Here is a 24919-nt window from a genome sequence, read left to right as displayed (position 1 = left end):
GCATATTTCAAATGGTTGGTTTAAAGTCTTTTCAATTAAGTCCAATGTCTGGGCTTCCTCAAGAACAATTTCCGTTAATTGCCTCTTTTCTTGTATATGGGCCATACTTTCTTGTTTCTTTTCATGCTTTATAATCTGTGTTGACAATTGGAAAATTTGAATATTATAATGTGGCAACTCTGGGAATCAGATTTTTCTCCTTCCCAGGGACTGTTGTTGCTGCTTGTTGCACTAGTTGTTTATTTGTTTAATGTCTTTTCTGAACTAATTTTGTAAAATCTATATGTTTTGTTTTGTGTGTCCACTGAAATCCATATTCCACTAGCTTTGTGGTCGGCTAGTGATTGGACAGAGACTTCTTTAAATATCTGGAACAACAACAGCAAAAATATCCCCCAGTCTCTGCAGATGGGCTCTGTGTTTGTGTGGGCATGCTTTCAAAACTCAGACAGTAGTTCACAACTCTGCCTTAACCTTCACTTTCCACATGCACAGAGACTGAAGGCGAGCCAGAGGTGAAAGCTTAGGAACTTCTCAAGTCTTTCCAGAGCATGAGCCCAGCCCTGGGGGCATGAGCCCAGCCCTGGGGGTGTGTTCACCCTCTAGATTCCCAGGTATATGTCAGAGCTTTTCACATACCTGGGAATCTACCTGGAGAAAAGGGAATCCTCCTACAGTGTTTGTAGAAATGTAAATTGGTGTAGCCACTATGGAGAACAGTATGGAGGTTTCTTAAGAAACTAAAAACAGAGCTACCATACGATCCAGCAATCCCACTCCTGGGCATATAACCAGAGAAAAACATGGTTCGAAAGCATACACGAACCTCAATATTCATTGCAGCACTGTTTACAATAGCCAAGACATGGAAACAGCCTAAATATCCATCGACAGATGAATGCATAAAGAAGATGTGGTACATATACACAATGGAATATTACTCAGCCCTTAAAAAGAATAAAATGAAATAATGCCATTTGCAGCAATGTGGATGGACCTGGAGATTTTCATACTAAGTGAAGTAAGTCAGACAGAGAAAGACAAAAATATGATATCGCTTATATGTGGAATCTGAAAAAAATGATACAAATGAACTTATTTACAAAATAAAAACAGACTCACAGACTTAGAGAATGAACTTATGGTTACCAGAGGGGAAGGGTGGGGTGGGAGGGATAGACTGGGAGTTTGGGATTGACATGTACACACTGCTGTATTTAAAATAAATAACCAAGGACCTACTGTATAGCACAGGGAACTCTGCTCAATACTCTGTAATAACTTAAATGGGAAAAGAATTTGAACAAGAATAGATAACATGTATAACTGAATCACTTTGCTGTACACCTGAAACTAACACAACAATTGTTAATCAACTATACTCCAATATAAAATGAAAAAAATTTTTAAATCCTCATTCCCCAAAGGATCTCATTTCCCAGCTTTTCTTCCCAAGTTTTTGGTTAGCCTATTTTTTGCCCTAATTGTTATCCATTACCCGCAACTGTTGTCTAATACCCCCAACCGTTATCCAATACCCTAGGCAGCGGTTTGATTCATTGGCCTTTAAATGTTTTCAACAAATGCCTCCAAGTAGCCACCTCAGCAATGGGAGAATTCTGAGTTAGGTGAGATAAAGGCAAGGCTTTTGAACCAGTCCTCCTGGAAGCTACCAAACAGGTAGAAGTAAACAACTATAGTATTTTTTTAAAGAATGGGATCAGTATTGCTAACCTCCCAGCACTGGTACTGGGAATGCAGGCTGTTGGCACCAGGATAAGTTAAAACACTGTAAAGCATGTACAAGATCTATATAAGGAAAACTACAAAACTCTGATGAACAAATTAAAAGGATAACTAAATATATATATATATATATATATATATATATATATATATATATATAAAGAGTTTTTAAAACTCAAAAAGAAGAAAATGAGTAACCTCATTAAAAAATGGGCAAAAGGCCTGAACAGACATCTCATCAACGAAGATATATAGTTGGCAATAAGCACATGAAAAAATGCTCCACATTGTATGTTACTAGGGAATTGCAAATTATGACAGCAATGAGGTACCACAACACACCTATTAGAAATCCAGAACACTGACAAAATCAAACGCTGGCAAGGATGTGGAGCAACAGGAACTCTCATTCATTGCTGGTGGGAATGCAAAATGGTATAGCACATATTGTTACCATATAATCCAGAAATTGGACTCCTTAATATTCATCCAAATGAGCTGAAAACTTATGTCCACACAAAAACTTGCACATGGATGGTCAGAGAAGCTTTATTCGTAATTGCCAAAACTTGGAAGTAGCCAAGATGTCCTTCCATAGGTGAATGGATAAATGAGTTAAGGTACATCCAGACAATGGAATATTATTCAGCACAAAAAGAAATGAGCTATCGTGCCATGAAAAGACATGTGGGAAACTTAAATGCATATTACTAAGTGAAAGAAACACCTGAAAAGGCTACCTACTGTATTATTCCAACTATATGACATTCTGGAAAAGGCAAAATTATGGACACAGTAAAAGAATCAGTGGTGGAGGGGAGAGAGAGAGATGAACAGGCAGAACAGAGAGGATTTTTAGGCCAGTAAAACTACTCTGATGATATTAAAATTGTGGATATATGTCCGTATACATTTGTCAAAACCCTTGGGGTGTACAGCACCAGGAGGGAACCCTAACATAAATTATGGATTTTGTGTGATTCTGACATGTCAATGGCGGTTCATTTTGATAGCAGGGAGGCTGAGCATATGTGGGTCCATGGGGAAATCTCTGCCTAATTTTGCTGTGAACCTAAAACTGCTCTAAAAATAAAGTGTGTTTTAAAAATACCGTAAAGCTTTCTTACTGAGATTCAGCTGCTTTTTCCCTTGATTAAGCATTCCCTGAGTGCTGCAAGCCTTCCGTTAGTTTCCAGAGTTCCAAAAAAGTTGACTCTGATAGTTTTTTTTGCCAGTTTATTCATTATTTTTGAGGAGGGACAGACTTTTGGAGTTACCTCCTCTGCCACTGTCACTGATGTACCTCCATATAGATTTTAGAGTTAAATGTAAAATGCAAAAAACTTCAAACTTTTAGAAGGTAGTACAGATGAATGTCTTGAAGTCCTCAGGGCCAGGAAATATTTCTTAAGTATGATATAAAGAGATAGATAAATTTTGCTAAATTAAAATTTAAAACTCTTGTTAATCTGAGAACACCATCGACTGAAAAGGCAAACTCCAAAACAGGAGCAGATAATTGTAAGGATATATATATATATATACACATATATAAGGATGTATATACATACATGTATATCCTTATATATGTATATATATACATGTATACATGTATATATGTACATGTACATGTATACATACATGTACATCCTTATATATGTATATACATGTATATACATATATAAGGATACATATACATATATGTAAGGATATATATATATATATATATATATATATATATATATATATATACATAAAGTATATATATATATATATTTTTTTTTTTTTTTTTGCGGTACGCGGGCCTCTCACCGTTGTGGCCTCTCCCGTTGCGGAGCACAGGCTCTGGACGTGCAGGCTCAGCGGCCATGGCTCACAGGCCCAGCCGCTCCGCGGCACGTGGGATCCTCCCGGACTGGGGCACGAACCCGCGTCCCCTGCATCGGCAGGCGGACTCTCAACCCCTGCGCCACCAGGGAAGCCCTGTAAGGATATTTTTAATATCTTTCAAGTCAATTAGAAAGACAACCCAGTTTTTAAAAAATGGGTGAAAGACTTGAACAGGTACCTCCAAAAAAAGAATTCCAAATGGCCAATAAATATTTGATCATGTACCTCATCTCATTAATAATTCATGAAATGCATATTAAAACCACAAGGAGACACTACTAAAACCCCACCAGGATGGTAACGAAGACCATCAATGTCAAATATTGAAAAGGATGTGGAGCATCGGGAAGTCTCACCCACTGCTGCTGGAGGTACAAATTGATACAACTCTACTTTGGGAAACATTTTAGCATTAATTAGTAAAGCTGACGATACACACCCCCAATGTGGATGATCATCCCCACAACTTTGCTCTTGGTCTAGAGAAACTCGAGCACACGTGTACCAGGCATAGTGGCATTGTTTTAGAAAACAAGCCGATGAACAAAAAGTTGTTCGTAACCCCAATTTCCACCAACCAGCATAAATTCATTATGGCAGAGTCAAGCAATGGAGTGCCATACAGCAATAACAATGAATAAACTACAACTGCATGCCACAACTTGAATGAATCTTTAATATATAACGTTGAGTAAAAGAAGCCCTACATGAAGTATATACAGACTCGGATTCCATTAATATCCACTTAAAAAAGAGACCCAACCAAACTCTATTGCTTAAGGATGAATAATCAGGTGGTAAAGTATAAAGAAAAGGAAGTAAAGGTTACCATTAAGGTCAAGAGAGGGCTATCTGTGGGTGGGGGGCAGGTGACGAAGAGAGGGGTGTGACTGGGTAGCAACACAGGAAAATGTCTGGTATAATGTTCTATTTCGTGACCTGGGTAGTGGTTACATAGTGTTTGCTTTATGATTATTCATTATAGCTCTCATTTCTGTTTTATATACACTTCTCTTATGTGTATTTTTTTTTTTTTTTTTTTTTTGGCCACGCTGTGTGGCTTGTGGGATTCTTAGTTCCCTGACCAGGGATTGAATGCGGGCCCTCATCAGTGAGAGCATGGAGTCCTAACCACTGGACCACCAGGGAACTCCCTGTCTGTGTATTCTATTTCACAAGTTAATAAAGGTATGAAATAAAGAATGTGTTCATTACTGGAAACAAATGCCAACTCCCACAGTACAGCAGAGCTGCTTTCAAGAGGCTGGCCATGGAGACGGGATCCTCACTTTGTAACCCAGAAGAAATCCAATAGGAAAACCATATTTCTGCCCTATGAGGATCTGCTTGAGGGGTGGGGGGTGGTCTATAGCCTCAATAAATATCAACATGAGGACCCAAGTATTTAATTAATTTATTTTTTATTGAGGTAACATTGGTTTCTAACATTGTATGTTTCATGTCTACATTATATTTCTACTTCAGTATATACTATGGCATGCTCACCACTGACAATTTAGTTTCCAAGTATTCTTTAACAACCTAATCCTGCAGGGCATCAGCCAGGCTCAAGACAGAACTGAGGTGAGGTTGTTCAGGCTTCAAACCTCCAGATCTGCCCTGGAAATGTTCAGTTTAGCTCAATTCTGGATGGGGAAACCCTCCCTCTCCAATGTGTCTCCAGAGTTCCAGCACACAGTGGTGCTTCCTTTGTGATGTCATCCGCATCCACCTCTGACCCGGCCCCACCAGAAGTTTCCAATACTGATAATTGGTAGTGACTGTTGGAGGTAGATGACAGTGACCTCCCACTAGTCATGAATTTCCCCTCTTCCAGGACAGAAGTAAAAGAAGCTAAGAGCATCTACTTGGTGGGGCCTTGGCGAGTGCGGACCCAGCTTGAGGCCATGGGTGAGGTAGGGCAGGGAGGCCAGGGCTATCCCAGTGGAGGGGAGGCTTAGGTCCTCTGCCCTGAGGACCATGTGGTTAGAGGGCCCTGACTTCTCCACTCTGGCCCCACCAGACTGGGGAGTGCCAGCTTCCAGTGAGGGGTCAGTGCTGTGTGTCTCTCAAAACCCACAACCCCATGTCTGCTTAGACAGAGGACACTGAAAAAATAGTATTCAATCCCAGTACATTGCTTGCCTACTTTCTGAATAGGTAATGAAATTTCCTTCTGTTTGGAAAGGCAGATTAGAGTGTGTGACAGAAGCCTGAGCTCCCAAAATAGACCCACTTTCTTGGAGAGTCTTGATTGGGCTCTTGGGGATAGGGGATACCCTAGAGTATCTGGATTGTCACAAAGTGTGAATAGTGATGTGGTTCTGCCTTGAAAACTACTGTCCCTGTCAGTGGCATACGTTTACTTCTGGATCCTATAGCAAAATCTGCAGCCTCTCGGGACCTCCAGACCTGCCACCCCCTTTCTTACCCCCTACTTAGCTAGGTGACTAGCAGTGGGCTTTAGGATGATGGGGACACTAGTGTAGCTCTCCTGCCTCAAAGCCATCGAAATGATGTGAAACAAGCAGTGGGCACACCTAGCTGACTCTTTCCTGGACCTCCCGCTTTTTTCCCTCTTATTTTTTTATTTTTTTATTTTTGCGGTACGCGGGCCTCTCACTGTTGTGGCCTTCCCGTTGCGGAGTGCGGGCTCCGGACGCGCAGGCCCAGCGGCCATGGTTCACGGGCCCAGCCGCTCCGCGGCTTGTGGGATCTTCCCGGACCGGGGCACGAACCCGCATCCCCTGCATCAGCGGGCAGACTCTCAACCACTGCGCCACCAGGGAAGCCCTTTCCCTCTTATTTTGAATTTTTCTGAACATCTCCCCTGGACAGTGAAGAAAGGCCATGTACCGTTGTGTGTACAGTTGTGTTTCTTTTTGGAATTACAAGCAGTTCTGCAATGAAAATCCTGTGCATGTTGGTCTTCTGAGTTCAGGGGAGTGTTTCTGATGAAATGATTTCTAGACAACAGGGGTAGGGTCACCACGGGCTCATAAAACTCTTGGCTGTGAGTGCTGTGGCCCTGCAGCTCTCCACCAGGGTGTTTTGGGACCTCAGGCAATTTCACTGCTCAATATTCCACATCAGCTGGTGGGACCCTCCTAAGCCCTGGCATCTAAGGTAACACGGATTTCACCCCCTTAGTTATTAAAAAAATATTTATTTGAGTTAGCACTGTGCTAGACACTAGGAATAAAAAGAAAAAAGAGATACAATCTGATCTTAAAAGGATGTATAATCTAGTGGGGGAAGGTATATATCAATGAGTCAAAATCTCTACTTTCTGACCCATCAGGAAAGGTATTATTTTGAATGGATGCTGAAGGTTTCTACCCTTAAGCATACAAGTTTTATGTTAACCATTTTCAGACACACTAGACATATCATATAATTGCTTTCCTTTTAAAGTAAAATATTCCATCAGAATTAACCTTCTCTTAATGATTCAAGGTTGTTATTCTGAGCATTTCCAACATTATCTTGTAATACAATGGTGCCCCCAAGGCTTCTTGGCATGGCCCTGAACTAAATGACCCCAAACTCTGAGTTTGTTTTATATCCTCTTATTTATATAAGTTGTTCTATATCCTCTTGCTCTAGGCTTTTGCTAATTTCGCTGTGCTTGCTTTTTGTAAGTCCTTTCTCTTTCCAATATGCTCTTTTCCGTCTACTGTGGGCTTGAAAATCAGGAAACTAGGTTTATCAGGCTATGGGTTCAGCTGCTGTCATAGACCAAGGTGTCAATAGCTCAGGGCTCTTCTTCTCCAGGTCATCATGAAACTCAGGTCCTTGTCAGCACCATCAGAGTTGTCCCCACCTCCACCCCCCTGTCCATGGTCCAGTCTGCACAAGGGGAAAGAGAAACTGGAGAGCAGGCAGCTTCCTTTTTAAGAATGTGGCCCAGAAATGAAACAGATCACTTCTACTCACATCCCATTGGTTATAACTTGGTCCTATTGCTGCACTTGCCTGCAAGGGAGGCTGGGATATGTAGTCTCTAGTAGGGTAGCCATGTAACCAAGTTTTAATCTTGGAAGCTCTACTGCTAAAAGAGGGGGAAAAAGGACATAAGCGGATAATTAGCGGTCTCTGCCACACTGGATCTGTTTAAACCGTGCATAGAATAAATGCAGGTGGGCTGTCATTGAAGACACAAGGTGCTCTCCTACAGAAAAAGAATCTGATTTTGACAGCAGTTCCTTCTGTTTGGATTGCTCAGAGGACTTTTGCGTCTTTGTTGTTGTCCTGGATTATGATCTCAGACAAGACACTGGAGGTTAAGAAAGCAGTCATGAAGACAACACTCATCATCTTTCAGAGATCTCCCACCTTAATCCACGTGAGTGAGAACATGAAAGATGTTCTCAGCACCCACAGGCCAGAAGCACCTTTTCTTTGAAAGCCTCTCAAGGCCACAGCTATTCACAAAAGCCTCAGCTATTCATTCTCACACACCTTCATGCCTTGACAAAGCACCTTTACCACCCTGACACTCGTCTAGGTCGTTGATGTTCAGTTGGTTAGGACATAGGGTCATCTCTCTGATTGTCCCACCATACAGCCCACCTGGTATTCCCATGGATTCCCCCCCCTTTTCTGTATCTCCCTTTATTGTACATCCTTGATGCCTATCAGGTCTCGCCTCCAGGAACTGGAGTGGGTTGGGTGTTGGCTCAAAAATTTTATCCCGTGGCTGCTGTTCAAAAACTTTCCACGGCTCCCTTTGCCTGCTGAGCAAAGTCTAAACTCCTGAGCCCCGCGTGTGAGGCCTTTCAAGACCTGCTTTCAGCCTCCCATTCTGGTCTCAGCTCCCAGCAGAGGGCATGTTCAGGGATCGGGCTCATCCAGGGAGGCTGGTTCATAGGTTCTGTGTGGATGGCACCTGGGCAAGGGAGGTTGGAGAGCTGCTGATACCAGCTCTGGGTCTGAGCTAGAATACCCACTACCCAGTCTTCTCACAGGACACTCAGTCAAGGATGCCTAGAAATTTCAGCGCTAGGGTCTCCCCTCCATTCTATCTAGGTCCTTCCTGGAAGGGAGAGATTAATATTGACCAGCCTCTGTTTGTGAAAAACTGACCCACATAACTTACATGCATTTTATATTCACAGTGACTCTGTGAGGTAGGCACTACTGTTGGACTCCTTTTATTTCCATCTCCGTTTTATAGATGTGAAAATTAATCTCAGAGTGGCTAAGTAACTAGTACAAAGTCACCCAGCTAGTAAGAGGCAGAGCCCAGATTTTTTTTTTTTTGTGGTACGCGGGCCTCTCACTGTTGTGGCCTCTCCCGTTGCGGAGCACAGGCTCCGGACGCGTAGGCTCAGCGGCCATGGCTCACGGGCCCACTCGCTCTGCGGCATGTGGGATCTTCCCGGACCGGGGCACGAACCTGTGTCCCCTTCATCGCCAGGCGGACTCTCAACCCCTGCGCCACCAGGGAAGCCCAGAGCCCAGACTTGAACCAAGTTTCAACTGGATCCAAAGACCATCCACTTAACACAGGGTCTTTCTTTTTTTTTTTTTTTTTTTTTTTGCGGTATGCGGGCCTCTCACTGTTGTGGCCTCCCCCGTTGCGGAGCACAGGCTCCGGACGCGCAGGCTCAGCGGCCATGGCTCACGGGCCCAGCCGCTCCGCGGCATATGGGATCCTCCCAGACCGGGGCACAAACCCGTATCCCCTGCATCGGCAGGCGGACTCTCAACCACTTGCGCCACCAGGGAGGCCCCAACACAGGGTCTTTCTAAAGGATTGGCTATTACCCTCATACATAAGACGCTTAATCCTCCCACCCTGGAGCCAGACACTAGTTCTGTAGTGAGGAAGCAGAGAGGAGGACAAGCTGCTTTTGTCCAGGTTTTACTCTCTCCCGCCAGTACCATAACAACGACAGCAAAAACAACAATTAATATTTATTGAGCATCTACTTTGTATACAATATCTCATTTAATCCTTACAACTACCCTTTAAGGTTGTTATTATTATTCCCGCCATTTTGCATATGCAAAGAATGAAGCTCAGAGAGGTTAAGTCCCATATTTAGATGGCCCAGCTGGGATTGGAATCCGGGCAGCTAGAGTTCTTAAACATTATTTTTGTACTTACCTGGTTTATGTTTGTTCCCACCAGACTTTATCCCAGAAGAGAGGAATAGAAATGTTAGGGCCAGAGGGGCCTTAAACCCCAACTAGCCCAGCCCTCTCAGTATTACAGATGAGAGGGAAAAAGAAAGAAAGAGAGATCAAGCAAGTTACCCAAGATTGCAAAGCACACTAGCAGCTGAGCCCAGGCTAGAACCCAGACCCTTGATACCCTGTTGCCATTGCATGACAGACAACCAAAAGCCTTCCTAGCCCTTGAACGAATGAATAAATGAATGGGTGAGGGAGCGAAGAAATGGACAGACTCAGCAGAAGGCCTAGTGGCTCACTTTGGGTTTTCATGGCACTGCTGGGTCAGAAGAACCAGGGGGTGAGGGGGCGGGGGCAGGTGCAGGGGAGGGAGAGAGATGACCAGGGGGCACCAGCCTGGAGGGAGTGCGGTGCTGCTGGTTATGGGGAACCAACCCCTGAAAGCCTAGCTACCCTTTGACCCTCCTGTCAGTGTCTCATGAACTTAGATTCACACTGATTATTCTGTGGCCTTCTTAGCACATTGCTAACAACTCTGTCAATATCTTACCATTATATGACTGTTAAAAGAGAGTCACCTTCAAAGATTGGTCAGCAGCCTGCCTCTCTCGTAAAGTCTATAAAATAAACAAGCTTAGGCCCCTTCCTGGGAGAGAGGAGAGTGGCTGTTTAGTACTGCCCCTTAGTTTGTATACTGATCTTTGGGGGTTCAAACACTGGCACCTGCCCCCAGGGTCAAAACTAGTGTCTCCAACAGAGTAGCCAGGACTTTGAAGAAACTGGAGACCTACAGGACTGTGGCCCATGGCAAACCGGAAATGACGCAGCCCGCCCTCTTGGGCCTCCTGGACAGGGCTGTGGTCAATTTGTAGATCTTCCCTTTGCTGGGGAAGAAGGAACCAATCACTGGGCCGGTGCCAGGAGCTGGTCCCTGGGCGGGGCTAAGTGATGTTACCTTTGTGCGGTTGTATCTTTTCTCGCTTTGGCTGGCAGGGTTGGGTGGGTTGAAAGGGGCACGTGCCTCAAAGGAGAGCTTGAAGTGGGGGTGAAGGCTGTAGGGTGGGCAGAGAGCAGCAGGACGCCTGCCGGGGCCCAGAGCTTCGGAGGGTGCTGGAGTGTCTACAGCAAGGGACTGCCAGCCTTGTATATTTGCGATGGTAATTTGCTGATGGTTCCTGGTAGCTACAAAGTCTCTAAGGCGGAGCCTGGTCCTTTGCATATGAAAATCCAGCCTGGGTTCCCTCGCGGGTCAAGCAGCATTGGGGCGGGGCCAAGGTTGGCTTCTGCCTGGGAGGGGCCGGGATGCCGCTCCCATGGTGATGCGGCGGGGAATTTGCTGACAGTCCCTTGCCAGGTGGGGCTGGCTTCACTAGGCCCGCGAGGAGGAGGACCGGCTGGCAGTCTCCTCCCAGGTAGGGAGCGTGTTGCCTGTCACCGCATCCCGGCGGCCTGCGTACCTTGCCTGGCGCTGGGGCCGTGGCGCCGAGGGGGCAGACGTGGTGAGCAAGTGGGTGGTATCAGCTGGAACTGGTCTTCCCGGCTGGAAGAAGGGGCGCACAATCCGGGTCCTGGACAGGGGAGGGGGTGGGGCAGGACTGCTTGCTCTACGCTTTCCGGGACCTCGGACTGGGAGAGATGGGGGCGGGGGAGACTGCGCCACACTCCGTGGCCTCGCCGGCCCTCCCCCAGCGTGGACCCAGGGCAGGGTGGAAGGAGCCGCCCACCAGGAAGGGCCGTGGCTTGGTCGGGGGGGTGGGGTGTGTGGGCAGGAGGTTTACCTGGGGTCCCCCTGTGTCTGCCTGTTGGTTACCTCTCTGGACCACCCCCATGCAGGGATTCCCTGGGGCTGTGCCTCCCACTCACTGGGCTGGCATGGGAGGGGCGCGCTCTCCCCCGCAGTCTACAACGCGGTTAAGAGTTATGGCAGCGTCACGGCTGCGCTGCAGTTGGCGGGGGCGGCGGGGGGGTGGTGTCGGTCTCATTCTGTGCTGAGTGGGCTGGACTTCTGGGCTCTCAGGGACAAAATATGCCACCTTTTCTCATATGCTTTCAAAGAAAGGTTCTTGCGTTCATCCTCACCTTGGCCTTGAGAGAGAAACTTTGGATCTGGATGACGGACCTGGGGAAACTGAGGCCCAGGGGTGCTGTGGCTTCACCAAGGTCACTCAGCAGGTCCTGCAGAGCTGGCCTCCCAGGCACTGCCTTGCCCTGATGCCCTCTGGAGGGGCAGGGGCTGAGCTTACTCTGTAGGCCTCCGTTCCAATCTGGGGTGGACTGCCCCCACCCCCAGTGCCCCCTTTCCTCATTCCTGAGAATGGAGGGAGATAATAACTTGTGTGGAGGCTCCAGAGTGTCATGCTGTGAACATTGCAAGGATCAGAATTGTATGAGGACAGGGAAAAATTACTCATGAAAAACAGTCATCTAAGCAGAGGAGCTACGGGCCCCTGCACTCCTTGTGGGCTCAGGGAGAGAATGAGAGTTGGCTTCCAGGAGGGGAAGACCGGAAGGGGCAGCCCAGTTCTGGGCTTCAGTCTCGTGTACCAGCCTTGATGAAAGCCAGTTGGAAGTTCCCAGGCTGCTGTGGGAGGGACGGGGGACAGGCAGATGGACTTTCTCCGTTAACGGCCCTCCTCTCCCTGGAGAAGAGCTGGGGGAACTGAGTCCACCTTGTCTCAGCGTCAACCCCACCACCACCCCGTGGATCTCAACCTTGTTCTCTCCCCAACTCCTGTCCCCCGGAGAAATGGACTGCATAGGATCTGCTGCCCTTGGAGGTGAACTTCTCCTGAATTCACCTTGTCCCCCTTCTCCCTGGTGCAGATGCCTTTCTCTGGGGGGAAACTGAGGCGGGCAGAGAGCTGTATTTTATTTTAGAGCTGGAGCCAGGCAGCGTCACTGTACAGGTGAGGAAGCTGAGGCACAGAGGGTGCAGCGAGTTGCTCCAGGGCTCTTACCTGCACCCAGGTCTGCTGACTCCCCCGGCCCATCGCAGGGCAGGCTGGATGAGGCCCCCCTGCCCCAGTGAGGTGAGGCTGTGAGTGCCTCCTGACGGGAGGGGGGTGTCAGTGGTAGGGGACACAGCTCCAGCATCTTCTCCTCCATTAAGATGTGTTTTCAGATTTCTTAGGAAAGAAGCAACTTGAAGAGGGGAGCCACAGTCTCTTGGTTACCTTCCCGTCGTGTACCCAGAGTGGACACACAAATTCTGTGGGCCTCTCAGAGCCAAGAGCAGCTACTTCTCCTGCCCTGGTGCCAGCAGCTGTGATCACAGCCACTGAAGGGGCCCACGGGCAGAGGGACTTCAGTTATCCCTCTGACAACATCACAGGATGGGAGGTCCGTGATTCTGAGCAAAACAGTTACCATGTGCCTGGTGCATGAGTTGATGCTTTTCAGACACACCCTCTGAGCACAGAGCCCCTGAAAGCTGGCCCCTGGTGATTCCATCGCATGCCCTGGGCTACATGACGACCACGAGTAATCACTGGGGTGGCCTGTGGGAGGGGATGGGGTTCCCAGATCACAGCTAGCTGCCTGTGGAGTGAGAGTACAGTGCCAGAGAGAGGAGTACCCACCGTGTGTCTGGCTTCTCTGCCCCCCAAGGGTCCCTCCTAGCCCTTCTCCAGGAGGAAGGCCACTGCCCCATGACCCAGGGAAGCTGGTGGTGATCCCTCCTGGTTGGCAGAGGCAGAGGCAGAGGCAGGCCTTGGAGAGGCCCTCAGGTAGTGGGAGGAGAACCACTTACAGAACATAGTACCTGCTTCTGGACCAGAGCCCCTACTAGCTGGCACTCTGCCCTCCAAGTTTCCCTACCTGAAAACATGAAAACACCTTCCCCTGATGGGTGGGAGGGCTTTGGACACATGTCAAGTGTTTATTGCAGATGGGAAATGTTATTCCTGGAGACTCTGGTCTAGATTGAAGCCATCTATTTCCGGCCTCGATGGGAGAACTGTGGCCAATCCCTCTGCGGAGGCTGCCCTCTCCCCGCCGTGGCCAGTCTAGAGCACGCTTCTATGTTTGGCAGGCAGGCCATCCTTCCCCAGCCCAGTTCATGTTGTGTTTTGGCCCTTGAGGACTTCCTTTCCCCCTCCTCAACCACCTGAGACATTTAACATGATCTCCACACCGTAAAATGTTGACGACTGGCAGCACAGCAGACCTGCCTGCAGGCCTGCATCCTCCCCACTGACTCTCGAATCCCATGGACTCTCCACTCTGGTTCTTCCTGGGAAGGAGCTGGTGAAAGAACCGTAGAGATAATGGGCGTAAAGTGCCGGGAGCTCTTTGCACAGGGTGTCCGGGGTGAAGGGAGGCCGCAGAGCATTTAGGGCCATGGGTAGTCTCGCCCTGGGAAGGCTGTAATGTAAGCGCTTAGGGGAAGCGCTCAGCTTCAAGTGAGACCAGCAGCTTTTAGTGCACTGTTTTGCCTGACGTGGGGCCCAGCACTCCCTCCTCTTCCCTCTCCGGGAGAGCGGTGGTTTTTGCAGCTCACTCACAGGTCAGCATGTGGTGTACAGCGGGCCCCTCGTTCCTGCCCACGAGATGGCTGGTGCGACTTGTGCAAAACAGGGTAATGGGGGAGTTGAGATGAGAACATGACATGGGCAGCTCATGAGGTATGCGGTGTCCTTGTTCTAGATCTGTCTGGATTGCTCTGGACCAACCAAGGGTGGCTCTTTAGAAGAGCACCAGTGGCCAGAACTCTGTCCTGTGTTTCTAGGGCAGGGTAGGTACCCAAGCTGCCACGGTCCTTCCCAGCATGCCTGGGGCTGGTACTGGAACCTGCAGAGGCGGGGGGAGGGGGTGTCCCACTGTCACCTCCAGCCTCCTCGTGATTAGTAATGCTCCAAAAGGAACCTGAAGCCTGGGCCCAATTAGAAAACCAGGATCCAAGTGTCCTGGGCTCCCTCCTTCTGCTTTTCTCACTTTCCACTCTGCTGTTTTGCACGAGCACCCGGGAGGCAGGCTCTGAAGAGCTGAGCTGGGGTGGCTGAGGTACGGCACAGCCCTGTGCCACCTGCAGACCCTTGTTGATGCCAAGTCGGGGCCCCTGGCAGCCTCAGAGGATCAGAGGCAGAGAGGTCAGGCCAGCTTCCAGCCAGAAGCCAAGCCTGCCCTCCCCATGACTGAGTGACCTCGCCAAGGAAGGTGACCCCGGAGACAGGAGCCTTCTCCTCCCTCTGGCTGAGTCTTCTCAGAATTGTGCCCAGCCAGCGGGACACTGGCCCCAGGCCACGGGGTCCTGGCAAAAGAGCAAGGCATCCTGAGATCTGTGGAGATACCGATGAGCAAGGTGGACTTCTGGCCAGTTGGCCAAGGATACAGCTATTTGTTAGGTTTTTGATGTGGAGGCCAACTATGCTTGATGGAGGGCTTGGGTGTGTGGAGGCCGGCACACCAGACACACTGCCTGGGGGCGCTTGGGAGCTGAGTTTCCACCTGCTTCATTAACTGCTCGCTTCACCTCTGTGAGTCTTCCATTCACAACATGGCAGAATAACCCCCACTGCAATGGGCCATTTGGAGGATGAGTGGGAGGAAGCAGAAAGGTGGCTGGCATGTGACTGGTGACTGGGAGCCCCTTCTTCCCAATTGCTCATCCTTTTACCTGCCGAGTGGCCAGCTGTCCTGGGGTCTCTGGGCTGGCTGGCCACGCTTTGGTGGCAGTAGCTGACCAACGGTGTTGGTGGCCCTAGGCACTGTTGCAGCTGAGCTGTTCCCTTAAAAAGAGCTTCAGGGCTTCCTTGGTGGCGCAGTGGTTGGGGGTCCGCCTGCCGATGCAGGGGACACGGGTTCGTGTCCCGGTCCAGGAAGATCCCACATGCCTCAGAGCGGCTGGGCCCGTGAGCCATGGCCGCTGGGCCTGCGCGTCCGGAGCCTGTGCTCCGCAGCGGGAGAGGCCACGGCAGTGGGAGGCCCCCGTACCGCAAAAAAAAAAAGAGCTTCAGATCCCTGAGGACCTGGTAGAGGGGGACATCTCAGAGCCGGAGTGGGGCATCCTTCAGTACAGCAAACAGGTTGGTACCAGGTCAGGGATCCCTCCTGGGCCAGGACCTAGTGTGCCCAGGCCTGTGAATTAGGCCAGACTTTGGGGAGACTTCCTCAGGCACCGGAAGAGCAAGAGCCTGAACAGTGTCCCTGGCCTGAGACCCTGGTGCCACTCAGCGACCTCACGTTCCTTGTCATGACTTTTTAGTCCTCTGCACACCCAGGAGAGGGACAGAGCAGGTGAGAGTAGCCCACTCGATAGCAGAGAAAGCTGGGGCTCAGAGAGGTCCTAATAGCCACAGCCACACCCACGCACAACAGTGGCGGAGCCTAAACTGGCCCAAGGCTGGTCCGTCTCTAGCGGAGGGATCCTCCTCCCTGGAGCACAGCTGACACCCGCCGCTGGTGGTTTTGCTGAAGTTGCTTAAGATGAAGTGAAGGTCATGCGTTTTCCCCTTCCCCTCCACTCTGGGCAGGGTGCCCAGAGCTGGGTTCTGCTGAAGGGCAACAGGGAAAATGGGAGGATAGGATTCCCACCCCACCCCACCCATGCCCTGGGACACACTGAAGGCGTGTTCAGGATGCCTGAGCCCAGGCAGAGGGAGGAGATGCTCCGCACTTCACAGAGGGACTCCTTGGAGCCCTGGTCCAGGCACCTGTGTGGAGCAGGGGGCGTGGAGGGGACAGGAAGCGATGTGCAAGCCCCTGGCCTGGGCTCCCAGAGCTCCCAAGAGGAGGAGCAGGTAGAGCTCCCTCCCTCCTGTGGGTCTGGGGAGGAAACACAGGCCCCACAGCCCTGATTTTTTCCCAGACACAGAGGAGGAAAAGAGGTTGGGAGGAGCGGGCTCTCTGACATAGGCCTTATTCCAGGGGCCGAGAGCAGCTACCTGCCTGTCTGTCGGATGAATCATCTTGGAGCCCAGCTCTGACCTGGTCCCTTCTTACTGGCTCCCCAGAGCCCGCCACTGAACGGTCACCTTGGATTAAGCCCCAAATGCCTTTTCCAGTCTGCCCTCCTGCTTCCTTCACCCTTCCCTCGCACCCTGCTCCAGCTCAGAGGCTCTTCCTACATGGGGTCAGGGGAGGTATCGGATCACCTTGAAGTTTTTACAAAACACACACACCCCACCCCCAGCTCGGCTAAGAACCATTACTCTGGCAAATCAAATGTACCCTGGATTGTCCCACCCACTTCCTCCTCCCATCCCAGTCCTTGTCCTCATCCCCATCCTCATCTGTTCAGAGTCTCCCTGGTCTTCAAACCCCAATTTGAATGCCTTCTCCTCCATGAAGCCTTCCCTGGATCCCAGCCAGAGGAGGTCTCGTAGCCTTTAATGCGCTTGTCCCATTTGAGTCCGTCTCTTCTGCTAGACGGTGAGCTCATCCTTTCATTTATCGTGTTCACTGAGTGCCAGTCACATACATGCCCTCCAGTAATTCATGGGGAGGGGGCAGGTAGGCAAGTCACCAGATAATGACGAGAGCTTCAGAAATGCTCCAATAATGGCAGTACAAACACCAGGGGACGTTTGGGCAATGGCAATTAAAGGTGAAAATGTACATACTTTATGACCAACAGTTTCACATCTGGCTGTATAATTATCCAGAGAAACTCACACATGTGCATAAGGAGACGGTTCCATGGATATCTAGGGCAGCAGTGTTCGAAACACAAAAAAGAGGTCTGACCTCAATATCTACAATAACGGAGTAGACAAGTAAAAATGTGATGTTACAACAGCAGTTAAAATATAAATAATTGGAGAATTTTATGTTTTATAAATTATACCTCAAAAAAGTTGATATATATATATATATATATATATACACACACACACATATCCTTTATTATGCATCAATCTCAAAAACAATATTGCAAAAAAAGGAAATTGCAGAATAGTACCATTAGTGAAAATTTAATTTTAATAAAAATCACAAAACAATGTCTATGATTTATGGACACAAACATGTTGCAATGCTGTAATACCTACCAAGTTCATGCTTGTGCTGGTCTTTGGAGAAGCAGAGAGAGGGCACTGAGACTGAAAGGGGAAAAGAAAGGACTTCTAATTTGTAACAATTCTTTTTCTTAAAATTAATTAATTAATATATTTATTTATTTTTGACTGTGTTGGGTCTTCGTTTCTGTGCATGGGCTTTCTCTAGTTGTGGCAAGCGGGGGCCGCTCTTCATCGCGGTGCGCGGCCTCTCACTGTCGCGGCCTCTCTTGTTGTGGAGCACAGGCTCCAGACGCACAGGCTCAGTAGGTGTGGCTCACAGGCCTAGTTGCTCCACGGCATGTGGGATCTTCCCAGACCAGGGCTCGAACCCGTGTCCCCTGCATTAGCAGGCAGATTCTCAACCACTGCGCCACCAGGGAAGCCCCTGTAACACTTCTTTTAACAAGAAAGATCGGAAGCAAAAATGATAGAATGTTAACATTTGGGGTTTTTAAAACTTTTTTTTGTTGAAGTAGAGTTGATTTACAGTGTTGTGCCAATCTCTGCTGTACAGCAAAGTGACTCAGCTATACACACATAGACATGATTTTTTTAATATTCTTTTCCATTATGGTTTATCACAAGATATTGAATACAGTTCCCTGAGCTATACAGTAGGACCTTGCTGTTTATCCATCCTATATATAATAGTTTACATCTGCTAATCCCACACTTCCAGTCCTCCCCTCCCTCACCCCCTCCCCCTTGGCAACCACAAGTCTGTTCTCTATGTCTGTGAGTCTGTTTCTGTTTTGTAGATTGGTTCATTTGTGCCACATTTTAGATTCCACGTATAAGTGATATCATATGATATTTGTCTTTCTCCTTCTGACTTACTTCACTTAGTATGATAATCTCTAGTTGCTTCCATGTTGCTGCAAATGGCATTATTTTGTTCTTTTTTATGGCTGAGTACTATTCCATTGTATATATGTGCCACATCTTCTTTATCCATTCATCTGTTGATAGACATTTTGGTTGTTTACATGACTTGGCTATTGTGAATAGTGCTGCTATGAACATAGGGGTGCATGTATCTTTTTGAATTATAGTTTTGTCTGGGTATATGCCCAGGAGTGGGATTGCTGGATCATATGGTAATTCTATTTTTAGTTTTCTGAGGAACCTCCATACTGTTTTCCATAGTGGCTGTACCAACTTACATTCCCACCAGCAGTGTTAGGAGCGTTCCCTTTTCTCCACATCCTCTCCAGTGTTTGTTATTTGTAGACTTTTTAATGATGGCCATTCTGACTGGTGTGAGGTGGTACCTCATTGCAGTTTTGATTTGCATTTCTCTAATGATTAGTGATGTTGAGCATCTTTTCATGTGCTTACTGGCCATCTGTAAGTCTTCTTTGGAGAAATGTCTATTAAGGTCTTCTGCCCATTTTTCAATTGGGTTGTTTGTTTTTTTGTTGTTGAGTTGTATGAGCTGTTTGTATATTTTGGAGATTAAGCCCTTGTCTGTCACATCATTTGCAGATATGTTCTCCCATTCCATAGGTTGTCTTTTCGTTTTTTTTTATGGTTTCCTTCACTGTGCAAAAGCTTGTAAGTTTTATTAGGTCCACAGAATATTAACATAGGTTAATTTTGTTGGTTTTATACTTTTAACTTTTTTGTGTCTAAAATTTTTCAAAATTAAAAAAAAAATGAGTAATCTGGGATGTCAGAGGAAAGGTGCTGACTTTTCCAAGGGAAATCAGGAAAGGTTCCAAGAGGAGGTGGCAGCTGGGTGTTGAAGGAAGGGTGGGAGTTGGTGGGTTTAACTGGGTGGGCGGAGTTGGGGAAAGGAGATGTAGGGTGTTCAAGGCCAGGGAGTATGTGGGCAGGCTCTTTGCACTTTTCAAATGTTTATCAAGCTGCCCCTCCCCTGCTACTTTACTCATCCTCATCCCTCATTCTAGCTCCTCTATTTGTGGGCTGTGCACATAGTAAATAGGCTCCTGGAAAAAAAAAATCATGTATCACTTTATGATTTTTTTTTTTTTTTTTGTGGTACGCGGGCCTCTCACTGTTGTGGCCTCTCCCGTTGCGGAGTACAGGCTCCGGACGCGCAGACTCAGCGGCCATGGCTCACGGGCCCAGCCGCTCCACGGCATGTGGGATCTTCCCGGACCGGGGGCACGAACCTGTGTCCCCTGCATCTGCAGGCGGACTCTCAACCACTGTGCCACCAGGGAAGCCCACTTTATGATTTTTTTAAGTCCAGATAATCTAATGTGAGTTGGGGAAGGAATGAGCCAAATACATAAAATTGAACATTAAAATGGAGAAGTAGCCAGTGATACAGAGAAAACAAAGAATTCTTTAAGGATACTGTGCTCGACCACATGCAAGTTGAAAACCATCTGAAACTGAGAGTTTTCTGAGAAAATACAAATCATCAGTTTGACCCCAGAAGAACTAGAAAACCCCAACAGACCAATAATCATGGAAGAAACTGAGTTTTCATAAAACTCCACTCCAAAAAACCCAGGTTTAGACAGCTCTTAATTTCTATCAAACCTTCAAGGAAGAGATAATTCCAATGTTATTTAAACTGCACCAACTGTGCCAGATCACAGAGAAGGAAAGATTCCAGAGTAGTCTATGAAGCCAGTACAACACTGAGAAAAACAGCACACACACACAAAAGAGAACAAGTGCTACAAGAAATCCCATTTATGAATATTGGTGCAAAATTCATAAATTACTAGAAACAGATAGACTCACACAACATTATGTTTAAAAAATGAATATACCACAAGCAAGTGGGGTTATATTCCAGAGATATAGATTCAATATTAGGAGAACTATTAATATCATTGAACAAACTAACAGTTCAAAAGTGATGAAAAATCATATAAGCAGCTCCATAAATGCTAAAAATACTTAAAAGGCATTTGATAAAGTTCAACATATGTCCCTGATTTTAACTCTTACTTAATAGGAATAGATGGATATTGCTTAACATTTTATGTGTTTGTGTATGTATGTGTATATGTGTGTACAAAGACATACCTACAAGGAAAAAGTGACCACCATTACCTTCATTCTTTTTTTTTTTTTTTTTGCGGTATGCGGGCCTCTCACTGTTGTGGCCTCTCCCATTGCGGGGAGCACAGGCTCTGGACGCGCAGGCTCAGCGGCCATGGCTCATGGGCCCAGCCACTCTGCGGCTTGTGGGATCTTCCCGGACCAGGGCACGAACCTGCGTCCCCTGCATCGGCAGGCGGACTCTCAACCACTGCACCACCAGGGAAGCCCTACCTTCATTCTTTAACACTTCCCTAGAAGTACAAGCCAATACAAAATTTGAAAATGTGAGTTATAAAAGGAGGCCAGTTTATCAATTTAAATTGTAGATGATGAGATTGGCCATCTGGAGAAAAAGAAGAAGATAGTCCACTGAAAAGCTATTAGAAATAGTAATGGAATATACTAAGATGACTGCTAATAAGTATTAAGAACAAAAATGTATAGCTTTCCTGTATATAAACTTTAGCCTCTTTTAAAATATAATGAAAAATGTATTTTTTATATCAGTAAAAGTGCTAAAAATAACTAGAAGTGAGTCTAACCCAAGGGGGCAAGAACAGCTCTCATTACTGCTCCTCACTCCTGGTTCCCAACACTTACTTAGAACAGGGCTTCACACATAATTATAGATATTTGTCGAGTGATGGAACTGCCTCACAGATCAATGAAACAGAAAAGTATATCTAGACAAAGACCCAAGCACATTTACTATGTGGTGATAATAATAGTAATCACCAACATATAGTAATTCCCATGTGCCAGGCACTGCTCTGTGGCCCTCACCTGTAGCCTAGTACGTGATCTATCGTGGAGAATATTCTGTGTGCCCTTGAGAAGAACGTGTATTCTGCTGCTGTTGGGTGGAGCGTTCTGTATATGTCCGTTGGGTCCAGTTGGTCTATAGTGTTGAATATATCCAAGTCCTCTGTTTCCTTATTTATCTTCTGTCTGGTTGTTCTACCCATTATTGAAAGAAGTTTATTGAAATCTCCCACTATTATTGTGTTACTGTTCCTCCCTTCCATTTGGTCAATGCTTTCTTCATATATTTGGGTGCTCTGCTGTTAGGTGCATATATATTTATAATTGTTATTTCTTCCTGGGGAATTAACTTTTTATCCTTATATAATATCCTTCTTTGTCTCCTGTGGCAGCTTTTGACCTAAAGTCTGTTTTATCTGATATAAGTGTGGCCACCCCTGGTCTCTTTTGTTTACCATTTGCATGGAATATCTTCTTCCGTCCTTCCACTTATAGCCTGTGTGTGTCTTTACAGCGAAGGTGAGTCTCATAGTTTCATCCTTCTACATCCTTTTTCTGAAATAAGTCATTGAATTCTCATAATAACCCTAAGCAGACGGTGCTACTGTTGTCCTCATTTCTTCCCAAAGTTAGAAATATTTATTGATTTAGAATGAGAAATGAAATTATATCAAATAATGTGTCACAAAGCTGACAAGTACCACAAATATCCTAAAATCCATAGAAATAATATATTTTTCTTAGTGAACTGCCGGAAAATCCCCACAATACTTTGTTTCCCTATATTTTCCCCTACATAATTTGGTTAACCCCATTTTTAGACAAGGAGACTGAGGCACAGGAAGGTTAGGTAACTTCTCCTAGATCCAGTGAAGTTGGCATTTGACTCAGCACTTGACTCTTTGTTATCTATCCTGATACATAGTTAAATTGAGATATTGAATGTAGAGGGGTGATGGGCAGAAAATGAATTATTCAATAATGACTTTGAGATAATTAGCCCCTTGGAGAAAGAAAGAAAGCTGGCCTACCACACTTGTAACACCAAAATAAATTCTAGAAAGAAAATTAAAAGGAAGCAAAGATCAAAAAGAAAAAAAAATCCTAATACTAGTGGAAAACAGGGGCAAATAATTTTAGGATCCTCTAGTAGGAAATACTTTTTTTTTTAAATAAATTTATTTTGTTTTATTTATTTATTTTAGGCTGTGTTGGGTCTTCGTTGCTGCCCACGGGCTTTCTCTAGTTGTGGCAAGCGGGGGCCACTCTTCATTGTGGTGCACGGGCTCCTCACTGCAGTTGCTTCTCTTGTTGCAGAGCACGGGCTCTAGGCACGTGGGCTTCAGTAGTTGTGGCACATGGGCTCAGTAGTTGTGGCGCACAGTCTTAGTTGCTCTGTAGCATGTGAGATCTTCTTGGACCAGGGGTCGAACCTGTGTCCCTTGCCTTGGCAGGTGGATTCTTAACCACTGTGCCACCAGGGAAGCCCCAGGGAATACTTTTGACTACAGAAAAATCTGAAATTTCTGTAAGCAAAAGATGCCATAAATAAAGTTAAAAAAAGAGACAAATGACAATTTGTAATACACATAAAAGTTAATTGCCGTAATTTAGAAAAACCTCTTAAAAATCAGTAAGATAAATTAGAAAGAACATAGTTCACAGAAAAATAAATGCAAAGGCCAATCAATAAACATGAAAATAATGCCTGCCCTTTCTGATATTTAAAGAATTACACATTGAAACAAGATGCCATTTTCAACTTGCATATTGGCAAAGTTTAAAAATTCGATAATTCACAGTGTTGTCAAGGGTGGGGACGGTAACAGGCACTCTTCACGCGTGGCTGGGCAGCGCAAACTGGTTCATCCTCTTTGGAGGACAATTTGGCAATATCAGAATTTTAGATCCACCTAACTTTTTTTTTTTTTTTTTTTTTGTGGTACGCGGGCCTCTCACTGTTGTGGCCTCTCCCGTGTGGAGCACAGGCTCCGGACGCGCAGGCTCAGCAGCCATGGTTCATGGGCCCAGCCGCTCCGCGGCATGTGGGATCTTCCCGGACCAGGGCACGAACCCGTGTCCCCTGCATCGGCAGGCGGACTCTCAACCACTGCGCCACCAGGGAAGCCCATCCACCTAACTTTTGACTCCTTACGCCTAAGGATTTATCCTACAGCTAACCTCACACTTACGCACAAAGATGTATAATCAAAGCTGTTTACTGCAGCTTTGTTTGTGCAGCAAAAATGTAGAAACAATCTAAACATCCACCAACAAGGATAGATTCATGTGAATCATAGTGTATCCTTCAGTGGAACATTATGAGCTGCTACAGGAATGAAGGATCTGTCTCTTGGTATGCAGAGGTGTGTGATGTATACTAACTAAGAAACAAAGATAGAATATGGTCCTGGTTGGGTTTAAAATAAAGGTGCAGGCATAGATATATATTTCTCAATATTTATGGAAAAATCCTTGAAGAAAACAAACAGGAAACTTAACAATGTTTATGCTTGGGAGTGGAACAGAGGTCTGGAATAGCAGGGAGACTTTTCATTCTGCATTATTTTGAATGGTTTGATTTGTCCCACCATAAGTATGTTATTTTCAGAATTCAAAAAGTGAATTTAGGGCTTCCCTGGTGGCACAGTGGTTGAGAGTCCGCCTGCCGATGCAGGGGACACGGGTTCGTGCCCTGGCCCGGGAAGATCCCACATGCCGCAGAGCAGCTGGGCCCGTGAGCCATGGCCGCTGAGCCTGCGCGTCCGGAGCCTGTGCTCCACAACGGGAGAGGCCACAACAGTGAGAGGCCCACGTACCGCAAAAAAAAAAAAAAAAAAAAAAAGCTATTTATACAGGGAGAATACTACTTAAAATGCCTCCCTAACTTGCTTTTTAAATTCACTTCTCAGTGGGTTCACCTCTCCTTACATTCATAATTTTACACCTGGAAGGGCCCAAGAGGTCATCTCCAATCTGCATTTTGTCCATGAGGAAAATGAGACCCAGAGAGGTTTTCAGGGGCTGCCCAGGGCCCCTGACTAGTCTGCTGCAGAGACTGGGCTCCTATGATGCTGCTTTTAGGGGAGGGACTGATGACCCCCTCATGTGTATGATCAAAGTTTCATCCTTGGACTTGTAGACCCTTTCCCAGCACATAGTGCAGTGAGTCCTAGTTCATTTGCACTCACATGGGGAACCTGTTAAAATGCATGTTCCCAGGCACCTTCCTGGAGATGGGCTAGGATAGGGCCCTTAAACCTGCAGTTTAGCAAGACCTCCACCCCAAGATGATCCTGGTCTTACTTGAAGTCACCTGATGGTTATGGGTCCCTCTGATCTCCCCAGCTCAGCCCTGCAGGCAG

The sequence above is a fragment of the Mesoplodon densirostris genome, chromosome 4, assembly GCF_025265405.1.
Source record: "Mesoplodon densirostris isolate mMesDen1 chromosome 4, mMesDen1 primary haplotype, whole genome shotgun sequence".
NCBI lineage: Eukaryota > Metazoa > Chordata > Mammalia > Artiodactyla > Ziphiidae > Mesoplodon > Mesoplodon densirostris.
The sequence above is the reverse complement of the archived record's forward strand: the minus strand, read 5'-3'. Positions refer to the sequence as shown.